This window comes from Mus musculus, chromosome 1 (genome assembly GCF_000001635.26).
Source record: "Mus musculus strain C57BL/6J chromosome 1, GRCm38.p6 C57BL/6J".
NCBI lineage: Eukaryota > Metazoa > Chordata > Mammalia > Rodentia > Muridae > Mus > Mus musculus.
The window spans coordinates 71,994,068-72,005,741 of record NC_000067.6 but is presented as its reverse complement, the minus strand read 5'-3'; the positions used below and the strand labels follow the sequence as shown (position 1 = coordinate 72,005,741).

The window sequence follows — 11,674 nt, the reverse complement described above, 5'->3', positions numbered from 1 at the left end:
TGCCCCGATCACACACATGGTGTTCACTGGAGCTCTTTCCTCCATAAGAGTGTTCCCTAGATTACTAAGTCAGCACCATTATCCAAATAGACATCTGCTCTATTTTCTCGTTCATAATGATAATGACTAGCTGGGGTCACAAAGAATAGGCTTAATACATAGCCGCCAAATGGAAAATTTGAGGAAAGTGGAAGCTTCAGGAAAAAAAAAAAGTGTAATCGTGTTTTCCTATTCACTCAAAAACAACAAAAACACAGAACCAACTCACAAGCAAGCAAATGAAAAACAATACTGTCTTACACTAGTCATTGCGTTTCATTAGAATTTTCAGGGCTCCAGACCTAGGATTTAGAGGTCACGTGTTAAAGATTAGGAGAAGAGTTAAATGCTCAAAACCCACGGACTTCCAAGGGCCACTTGAAGCTTGCAGCCCGTCTAGGAGTTCCATCTTACTGGACCACCTCTGAGGAGATGTGGTACACTAGTGGGCAGTTGGTTCTGTTGGAGATCTGAGGAGCAGCCCCCCCCCCCCAATGCTAAGTCTTCAGTCCTGCATACTGGGAAGGGTGGGATGCAGGAATGGAGTCCAGAGGCTCTGGCTGCAACCCACCATGGTTCTGGCACTAAGCAAGAGCTGACCTTTCCTAAGTCAATATTGGAAACTCCCCTCCAGGAGAGTCCTGTGGTGTGAGGTCTGAGCACACACTGAAACCTCCGCGGAGATCCACAGGTGAATCATCTGATGGGGAGTGGAAGTGTTTCTAGGAACAGTCCCGCAGTTCCCGTTCTGCTTGTTAAGCTCCAAGCTTTCCAAATACTGCCAAGTATTGGGAGTTGTATTGAACTCCAGAATGTAACTGGATCTCAGAGTCCAAGTCTATGCACAGATCTTGTACATCTCATCTCTGAGAGATGAGATAATTAACTTATTTTTTTTTTTCTTGGTACTGGTACTTAATTTCTTTTGTACTTTAGGCCATGAATTCACATGCAATGGGCTCCAACAGCTCAGGTTCTTTTCCATTAGTCCTCACAAAGTGTGCTTCTCTGTATGGAGCAGGCTGGCGCTTCAGCTGCACCCAGGTGCCCTTCTCTTTGGCTTCCTTTTTCTTCTGATCATTCTCCTTCACCCGCTTCAGGAAGCTGTCTCTGCTCTTTGAGTGCTTGATGTACTCAGTCCGCACATTGATCCTCTTGGCCAGAATTTTGCCCTTAACCTGCTTGTTTACAATGATGCCCACGGCATGCTGGGTGACATTGTAGACTCTTCCAGTTTTGCCGTGGTAGCAGTTATGGGGCATTCCTTTTTGAACAGTGCCTATTCCCTTGATGTCTACAATATCACCCTTCTTGTAGATTCGCATGTATGTGGCCAAAGGAACAACGCCATGTTTCCTAAAAGACCTAGAGAACATATATTGGGTGCCTCTCCTCTTTCCCTTTGTGTTCGTCATTTTGGCGAGTTACTGGACGATGGCTGCGGCCGAGATAATTCACTTTTATGAACTTCATTTTAAGATAAAAGGAACAATCTTGAGAGCCCACGTGCTCTGTACATGAGATAAATAAACCCCCAAACAAACCCAGCTTGGTGAGCTCACGAGTGGGAGGGGGCAGAGGGGGCGGGGCTGTGAGGTCTTCTTTCTCAGTTTCTATATTCCAGTATGAAGCTGGAATGGGTCCTTGCATCGGAGGAGGGAGGAGTTCACTGGTTTTGAGCTTTTTCTCAGCTTGCCTTTTGGAGGAGCACTTGACATTCCTTCACTCTTTCCGAATCCCTGATGCGTTGTCTGGGCTTTGTTTTCTAAGGGTATAATTTCTTGGATGAGACAAATGTCTTCATTTTGTACATTGTGGTTGGTTGACACTGAGTGAAAACGAGAGTGTAAATCACCTACTCCAATTACGGGGCTGAAGACCAGGAAGTGCTTTGTAGTCATTAAGTGCTCTACCAATTTTTAAGGATAATGCATTTTTCATGTCAGTTTTATACCCGAAATTTATGTCAGTTAGCTACAAATATGCTTTGCTTTGAAATTCTCTGAGGCTTAGCCAGAGTTGATGAGACCTCAGAAGCTATAATAAAAGTCCAAAATGCCTTCACATAGCTTTCTTAACTCTATATGTCTGGCTTCCTCCGGATGCTGGTCCATTGATGGTAGCCCACTCCTCCTTATGTCTGTCAGCGGAGGTGGTACACTGGCTGGAAACTATTTTGCTATAAGCAATAAAAGAACTTGAGAATGTCTTAAATAAATTAGAGTTGGTTTTTCTCATATCATCAAAGGTCTGGAGGTTTTAATAGTTTTCTGATTGGCTCATTAGCTCAGTATCGCCAGGGCTGATGTCTCTGAGTCCCTTAGCTCTTCTGTCTTCCTTGCAATATGGTGTCTGCAGAACAGCGTAAACATTGGACCCTCTGTGTGAAAGGAGAAGGTGACGCCTTCTGGTTTTTGTTTTTAGTATCATTTAACCCCCCCCCCCTTTTGTGTGTCTCTGTGTAGGCATGCATATGCCACAGTGAGCATGTGTGTGTGTGTGTGTGTGTGTGTGTGTGTGTGGTCAGAGGACAGCGTTTTTTGAGTTGATTCTCTCCTTCCACTTCATCAGGTCTAGAGAGTAACTGCAGCTCACTGTGCTTGGCAGCTGGCGCCCTTATCTACTGAATCTTCTTGCCAGGCCCAGTGTTCTGGTTTTAAGAGAGGATCTTTACATCTTGATTTTCTTCCATTGAAAAGTAGAATTTAAATCCCCCAACCCTTCAACCCTGAGCATGCGTTTACGACCGCTTCAATCAATAGGACAGAGCAGAAATAAACAGCACGTCACTTTCCAGGCTAGACCATGAAATACCAAGCAGCTTCTGGAATGTTCTTATGAGGCACCCACTTTCTGGGGGGCTCCGGCTGGGTGCTCCCACTGAAAGTCTTCTCTTGGATTTTTCCTTTGAAAGTCCACACCAGCCACCCACGAGAAAGATGGAGAGGCTCCTAAAAGAGTCTCTAAAAATGGAAGACATCTGTGGAGTTCAGGAGCATGAGTCAGCACTGTGGATAATTGCTGTGTATTAAGAGCTCAGCAGAGCCTGCTGACCACACGGTGCACAGCAAGATGTTCTTAGCCCTGTGTTTACTCTCAGACTGTACATATTTTTTCAATCAGCCAGAGAGGCTTAGCTCTGCTTTCCGAAGCTGCATTTTGCTGTTCAGAGGACAGCTGGGCCTTCTCAGAGAGCATTCAGGCAAGCTGCATACTCTTTCCCTTTTCCTGTTGCATTCTTTGCAAGAGAAGAATGGGTTGGCAGTCTCATACTTTCTTACTGCTGAGAGTCCATTTTATAATGTCCTACTTTGTTGTGCCCATTAAGTGTTCTTGAACCTCAAAAGACAGCCAAGGAGCCAACTCTGATGCAAGCCAATTCTGATCATTTAAGGTTGAGCTTGGGCTACACTGCCATCTCTGATGCAGCAGGATGGGAGGGAGAAGCCCTGAGCTTTCAGTGGGACAAGGTTTTATAGGAAATGGTGAGCAAGTAAGCAAGTGAGGGGGGTTCTAGGCTGGCACATATCTTATTGGGGGGCTATTAAGGAATTTTGTTGTCCTTTAACATAACTGACTTGTGCTAGAGCCAAACCATAAACTTAACTTCTGCTTTCCTCCTGATTGGTGGTTATTAAGAAGTGAAGTGCCAGGGGCAGCCTTGTAACCTGTATGCACAGGTTTGATGGGGAGTAACCTGGAAACTGGTGCTAGAGAGTTCAACCTTAGGTCAGGTTCTCTAAGATGGAGTCTGAACCCAAGATCTGGTCTTTCAATATCTAGAATGCCTTGTGTGTGTGTGTTCATATATGTGTGTGTGGGGTGCATGTATGTATGTCTGTGTATTTGTGTATTGTCAATGCCTTTCTTTCTCTTTTGAAATATACTGTTTTCTCTTGAAAACATCATTAGCTCTCCTCTGGCAGCTACTAGTCACTATTTGATTTCTACCTTCACTTTTGGCCCTGTTTTCACTTTTTACTGTTGTAGAAAGACCTGTTGTTGCCCCCACTACATTTGTATTTAGTTTACCCTTTTTTCCCCAGTGCCTAGAATACAAGGAGACTCAAGTCTGCTCAGTGTGAGTGAACAAACAGTTGAATGAGTAAAGGTTTACATGGAAGATCGCACAAACCCCAGTTGAAGTTTATAACTGCAAATAAACAATGGTGCACAACAGGTCACAGGTCTGAATGCCAGTTTACTTCCTTTCCGTCATGAAATGACATGTCACAAGTCTTTTGTGAACTTGCTCATGTACTCGTTTATTTGACAGTATTTGCTGAGTGTCTGCTTTGCTCTGGCTTCTGGGCATTTCTGGGGAGAAAGCCTTTATGATGCTGTGGTGGAAGTGGTCAGGCAGGCTATGGGAGTGGAGAGTGACAGAGACCATGGGGAGGTGTTGTTTTGCTCTCACTTTTCCTATCCCAGTTTAGTGCCAGGGAATCCCAGAGGTGGTCTTGCTAGTGGGTACATTTAAACAAACATTTCTTTTACTTTTGAGATAATATAATTACGTAATTTCCACCTTTTTCCTCTTTTCAAACCCTCCCATTTATTCCTTCTTACTCTCTTTCAAATTCAGGACTGTTAGGATCTAATCAGCAGACAGAAGAGGTGAAGTCCCACCCTGAGACAGATCTCATGTGAGAGGTTTATTGGGGAGCGAGTACACAGAGGCTGTCGCTAGGTGAGAGTGGAGGAAACAGAAGACAGGGAGAGGAGGAACTGGCCTTTTATAAGGGGATGTAGCTCATGTATAGGGGGAGGATATGTGACTCCTGGCAACAGTGTGAATGTGTCACATCTTGGCAACTAGTGATGACATCTGCTGTTGCTGGGTCCCTGTGGCAGGCAGTGGAGATGCCTGGTTATCAACAGTGGCCTCTTTTTTCATTAATTGTTATTGCATGCATATATTTATAGATTTGTGTTGGAAACTGGTTCTAATGCTTTGATTCAATTGAGAATCTGTGAGTCCAGATGCTGAAGGTCCTTGTCCCCAATTGGTTTTGAATCGATCAATAAAGATGCCAATGGCCAATAGCTGGGCATGGGGTGGGACACTTAGAATTTTGAGGGTAGGACACAGAGAGGAATGGAGGAGATTGCCATGACTCTGGGTAGAAGGATGGGATGCAGGAGCAGCAGGAAATAAAGGCAACCAACCATGTTAGACTTTGGGTAAGTGGCCACTGGCCACTTCCCCGATTGGGCCTTGAGTAGCAGAAGAAGGTTTAGGAGTGCCCAGATTTTGAGTTAGCCAAGGTATTTTAAAATTCACTGGTGTGTATGTGTGTGTGTGTGTGTGTGTGTGTGTGTGTGTGTGTTTTCCATTTGCAGACCCAAGATAGCTCCTGGGTGGGTACTCGAGTGTGACCCGCTGGGAGCACAAAGAGGTGTAGTGAAAACTCACTGCTACAGATATATACATATATATTCCTAAATATAACCTGCTCAGTCTGTACAATGTTACGTGTACATATGTTTTCAGGGCTGACTGTTTGGTACCAACTGGTGTGCTCTTCCCGGGGGAAGACTCTTTCTCCCACCCTCAGCATTCCTTAGTTGCCTGTAGTTCGTTGTGTAGGGTGGCTACATGTATTGATGATTAATTTTTCTCACCTTCCCTTTATCACCTGTAGCCCTGCTTTCGGAATAAAGGGTCATCTATTCTAAGCTCTCCCTGTGTCCTAAGTAGGAGTTGCCAGTGGTTCGGCTCTAGGTTACTGGGGTCCTAATCTTCCTAGTAAAGCATCCTGACAAGGTCTCAGTCTTAAGAGATAAGGAGCTTGCAGAAAGAAGCCCTGGGACTGGCAGAAAACCAAAGCCTCAAAGCTTGAAGCCTGGCTCTAAGGAGTAGTGTTAAAATGGAGAGGCTGCCAGCTTGGTGCTGTAGTCCTTGGGGGCAGCCTGCTTTGGTAAGCACTGTTTGAACAGCTTTGGCATATACTGCAACCCCCTACCAGTCCACATCTGGTCTGTATATACCAGAACTCTTCCATGATGTCAACCGGGTTAGTAGCTGAGTCTCACTACTAGTCCTTCCTAGAGCTACGTCAGGGCTCTTAGGATGCCTGGAACTCATAAATTATAAAGAAGGAATCTAGTTACTTCTGATGGGGGTGTTCCATGTAGAGATCTGGGGGTCATCTAGAACAATATAAGAATCTCATCCTTGCTAGGCAATGTGAAGGGATGGTCCCATGACAATGAAAGACCATTCTGAAAATATATCAAAAGCTTATACCGGGACTTTGTCTTACCATGTCCTAGCTAAGCAACTTTAGTCCCGATTAATCTCCAAACTGCGTTTATCTTACATGTAAAGCAAGAACCTAGTAGTTGTGGCACTCAGTGGTTGGAACAATTCAGAGCCTGACATATATAGTACATGTTTGATGTATTTGTTGTTACTACTTTAACTTATATTTTTAATCAAGATAAATAAGAAGGGCACAATGTATGCTTGGAGAGTCTCTAGACGTCTGTATCTGGGAACAATATTGATCCCTAGTGATTGGGCAATCCTCAGCTTTTATTGGAGGCTGTATTTAGTCTTCACTGGGTTCCATGTTAGGACTGGTTTAGAATCACTGAATGCTGGGAAAGAGAGCTTTTCTACTTTATTTTCTTCTCTTTCCCTAAGAACAAGCTATTCCTATCCAATGAGATCATGACTTCTAGAATGGTTTAAATGGAAATAAAATGTCTTTGTCTCCCCTACAATTTTTCATGCCCTACATTGTCCTAGTTTCCTGCAGTGATTACCATCCCTTACTGACCATTCTGTTGTCTTGACTTGCATCCAGGTTTCAGTGTGGCCCACGAGATTGAGGTGTGGGTTGACAGGAAGGGTTTTGGGCATCCTTGGCACAGGATTAGTCTTTTTCTAGTTAGGACTTTAGAAACTACCGTAATAAGGAATTAGTTTCCTTTTGTGTTCAACAGACGTCTACAAAAATTTCAATTCAATTTCTCACATTATTGTTTTCCAGTTTTCTTTCTTGTCCTAGGCACAATAAAGCATCCTGACACCTTACTCTGGGCTAACTGCGACATGGTGACCAGCCTATGGTGATGCTCACCTGCGCCTAACCTCTGCCCAGCTTCTCTGGGTTGCTTGTAGCAGTGTTACTTTTATTTCTTGGGGGAAGTACCTTCGATCTCTAGTTAATCGATTAGCAAAAGCAAAGGAAGGAAATATCACATGGACGGTCCCTGACAGATGGGGAAGAATTCACTACAAATTTTGATTTTACATTTTTATTTTTGGCTCAAATGGTTTCTTATTCTGATTCCAAAGCCATTCATTGACTGAACACTTTTCTATCAGCAGCTTCCACAGCCTTTCCTCCTTCTCCTTCTTTCTTCTTCTCTCTTTTCTAATTCTGGCAGAGTCTTGCCTATTTGGCCTTGATCTCACGATTGCCTCAGTTTCCCAAGGGCTAGAATTTCAGGCTCATGCCTGCTGGTAGGTTCATGTTTCAGTTTTTGCAAACAGTATATATTGTCCTTTAATGATACCCAATACCTAAAAATCAAAAAGGTTTTCAGTTTTACCCAATGAATTGGCAATGTATTTTCAACACAGCACAATAGGCACCTCTTCCAAGAGCTCAGTGTGGATCTTTGGGACTCAGGGCACCTTCCACTTCATTCTCAGCCCTAACTGATCATGTACAAGGAATTGGATGTAGGATACACTGCAGTAACTTCATCTTGGCACCTTACCCAAATGCATTGCTTTCCCCAAAATCATTGTGTTGTCTTCTTTCTGAGGGAATCATGAACACAATCCTAGAAAAAGAAAGACTTGGATGGAAACTAGCTTTCTACTGAGCACAAGGTTACTCTGAGAGCCACCAGCTACTTCATTTGGATAAAATAAAAATGTTAAAAGCAAAGACAGGTGGAAAATAGATGTGTTTGGACAGCATGAAGCTGGCTAGTTAGAAATTTGTAGTAGTTTGTGACTTAGAAGTCATTTTAAGCTTGTCATATAGTTTTAATCTGTAAGCAGGGAGGCAGCGACAGCATTTTCTTTCTTTTCTTTTTCTTTTCTTTTTTTTTAACAGATTTTAAACTTTTATTTATAAGTACACTTTAGCTGTTTTCAGATACCAGAAGAGGGCATTAGATCCCATTACAGATGGTTGTGAGTCACTATGTGGTTGCTGGGAATTGAACTCAGGACCTCTGGAAGAGCAGTTGGTGCTCTTAACTGCTGAGCCATCTCTCCAGCTCGAGACAGCGTTTTCTAATTGAAGAGAAAAAAAACAATTATGCATATTTATTCATTAAGACTTAGAAACTTGCTTGCATGTGAAGAAGATAAAATTTTCACTAATAGTAATAAATAAATAGATAAACAAACAAACAAGGCAAAATATTTGGTATCCCTGAAGAGCCTGGGTTTGAACAGATCTCAGGGTACGCCATACTACCTTCCAGGGCTTCCTGGGGCTTCCTTTCACATATGTGCATTTAGATCATTGTCTAAGGACCTGTTTATGGGAGAAAACTATCTTAGATAACAGAATTCTTTCCACCCTACCTCCTAAGCCCCTATTCTTCTACTCTCAATAAACAGGAAAAGGAGGCTGGAGAGATGGCTCAGTGGATAAGGAGTTTACTGGGCTGGTGCAGAGTGCTGGAATTCTGATCCCCAGACCCTGCATACAGGGCCTGGAGGGCGTGGTGGCTTGCTTATAATTCCAGCACTCAGTTGGAAGGGAGAGAGAGCTCTTCAGAGCAAGCTGACTCCCTAGACTATCAGAGTCAGTGAACCCTGGCTTCCGGTGGCAGAGCTTGCCTCAGTGAATTAGGTAGACAGGAAGACTCTAGATGCCAACTTCTGGCCTCTATACATGTGCACATATATGTATGCACACACATGCATACATGCATACTCATGTATGCACACATACTTACCCTTTTTTTTTTTAAAAGTAAATGTTAGCATCCAATGGTAATGCATTACTTAGTGCTGGCAATGAGCTCCAATCTGACAGGTGGGGTCCATTTCTTACCGTTTCAGAGTCAGCTGGCTCGATTTCACACACACACACACACACACACACACACACACACACACACACACACACACACACGCACGTGCACCCTGGCCCATCCCCTGCTCCATCACTCCTATACCGACCATAAGTCCCTTCTCATTTCCAGAAAGAACCATGTGAAATGGAGCAGACAGTGGCCCAGGCTCTGTCTGTTTTTCATTTGAGCAAACACCTGAGGGAGTGTTGCTGGGCTCAGGTGAGGAAAGGAGAGTGATTCGGACAGCTCCGTGTTCCAGCGGTCCTCCCACCATGTGTATTCTGTGGCTCCCCAGCCAAGGTCTCTGTCCCTTTGTAGTTGTTTTATAGCTTGTTAATCACAGAAGGGGGGAAGAAAGTCTTTTGTTTGGGGAGCATTGGAAGGCGTACATTCCTGAGCAGAACTGAAAATGCTGGCACCATTGGGGATGTTGAAATTAACTCCGTAGTGGGATTACCAAAAAGTATATGTGTAGTCAACCAAAGTGCATTATTTTTTTTTTTGAGTCCCTCGCACGGAGTAAAAGGGTGAATTCAGTAAAACAAAGTGAGTTGACCAGACTCTTACAAAGCTCGCTGGACTATTCCAAGGGAAACGGATACCCCCTTCGGTGCAATCATTACGCATTCCGTGGACAGTTTCCCATTAGTAAACACGAGGGATTGAGCATAATTGAAATCCAGACACTTTACTGCGTGTTGAGTCTCCATTTTCTCACATATTTATGTGAAGGCAAAATGTTATGACTTCTCTGTGAAATCTGGTTCATCTAGGGAATGTTTGCACTACGGGAAGCTCCTTTTGTCTTAGAAGGAAACGTCCAGGTTGGTCACAGCTTAGTTGTCACTGCTCCTGCTGTGTGGCCCGGCTGCCGAGACCTGAGTTTAGAGGCCAGGAACTAGAACAAAGACTGGATTGGAGCCTGCAGCCAATGAGAGCTTTCACACATGTATGTTTCTGTTCTGAAAGGAGAAGTCAGAAAGCCCAGCGAAGAGATTAGTCCAAAGACATTTAACTCTAGCCAAAGACCTGTCATTTGGCGCTGATTATATAAATTATAGAATTACTACCTCAGATGAACCTCTTAGATCATCTTTTCCATTTTGGAGCTGAGAGATCGGAGCTTATGAAGATGTTGGGGAAATTTACTTAAAGTAGTTCAGTTTAGGGTTACAACGCTGGGCACTGTCCCCTGGACACCCTCCCCCGACCCTCCACTCTCCTTAACGTTCTCACAATGGTTCTCCACCTCATCTGAGGTTAGGGAACCCCTTCCCCAACACAGAAGCTCTGTGCCACTGAAGGGCATCTCATGGGTGTGGTTGAAGAAACACGTATGTGCACATGGGCATGGGCATTCCCTGTGGCGATTATGCATCCGGAGACCCTGTCAGATGCCGGGATCAGCTGGCTGTTTGGGGTTCATTTTAAGGGTTCTTTCAGCAGCCCATTGCTTACAATCCTCCTAGGACAAAGACAGGCAAGAAAGGAAGACAAAGACCACTTTGGATTCTTCCTTCTCTTTAGCATCTACCTTCAATCAGTCACTAAGAGCCTCTAATCCTCCCTTTGGACTGCAGGGCTCAGTGATCATGCCAGGAGCCCCTCATGTGTGGCACAGCACTGTCTTTGAGTAGTTATCCTATCTGCGTATCACAGCTCCAAGTTGAAGTTACCAAAACATCTCCAAATATTTCCCTTTTTTTCTGTAACCTGTCATGAGCACCATTTTTGAACTTATCCTCCTACAATCCTGTTTTCACATTAATCTATTTCTTCCTGGCAAAAATCCCCTACACCCCAACTTTTGTGTTTTAACTAGAAATTAAATTACAAATTCTCCAACTTAGCTTTCGAGCCTTAATCAGTTGATCCTCATTCTGTTAGAAGCATTGTATTAGGAGCATTGTACTATTTCAATCTAATTTGGTATGAATTTGTATTTGTAAATTTGATTTCACAATAGACCTCTTGGAGTGGATGAAGCACAGGTTTTGTAATTAGACTCCAGTGGACATTTTGCTTTGGCTATCAACTGGCTCTAAGGCCTTCAGTAAATTTCCTAGTCCCAGCACGTCACAGTTTACTTGTTTGTAAGATGATCAAGTCAATGCCTATCATCTAGAGGTATTAGGAGGGTTAGGACCATGTATCTAAGCCAGCCCATTCAGGTTGTCAACTGAGTCGCCTTTCTCCAATGGGGATCAGTCCCTGAGTGAGATGTTTCCTTCCCTGGGTTGTAAACACAGTGAGCTCACTTCTGATTTTACGTGTTGATGCACTCATGTCTTAGTTCCTAAGAAATCCCTCTTTCCCATTGGCCCTATGCAAATTCTACTCTTATGAGAGTGAAAAGCCTCCTATTTCTGTTCTGCCTGAAATTATTTAGTTTGTTTGTTTATATACCTATGGGTTCTGCTGACGTTTGATCTCTGGAAATCTTTCCCCAGCACTCTGCCGTGTTTTCTAGACTTCCTGAGTCAATGGAATAGACAGGGAGCCTTTTACGACTTACTTGTTTTCTGTTTTAACCTAATGTTTCTCCCCGTGCAATTGGTAGGAAATGATGCACATGAGGTAC

General features: G+C 43.7%; 1 long non-coding RNA gene and 1 pseudogene across 1 annotated transcript in view; one reads left to right on the top strand and one right to left on the bottom strand.

Moving 5' to 3' along the window:
- Positions 1 to 546: 546 nt before the first annotated feature.
- The window catches only part of 4933417E11Rik (RIKEN cDNA 4933417E11 gene), a 46,198-nt gene continuing 35,070 nt past the window's right edge, over positions 547 to 11,674 (top strand). The window contains exon 1 of the long non-coding RNA NR_040454.1: positions 547 to 730. This is a non-coding gene — a long non-coding RNA (RIKEN cDNA 4933417E11 gene). The remainder of the gene's footprint in view (positions 731 to 11,674) is intronic.
- Positions 972 to 1,463, bottom strand: Gm5528 (annotated as a pseudogene).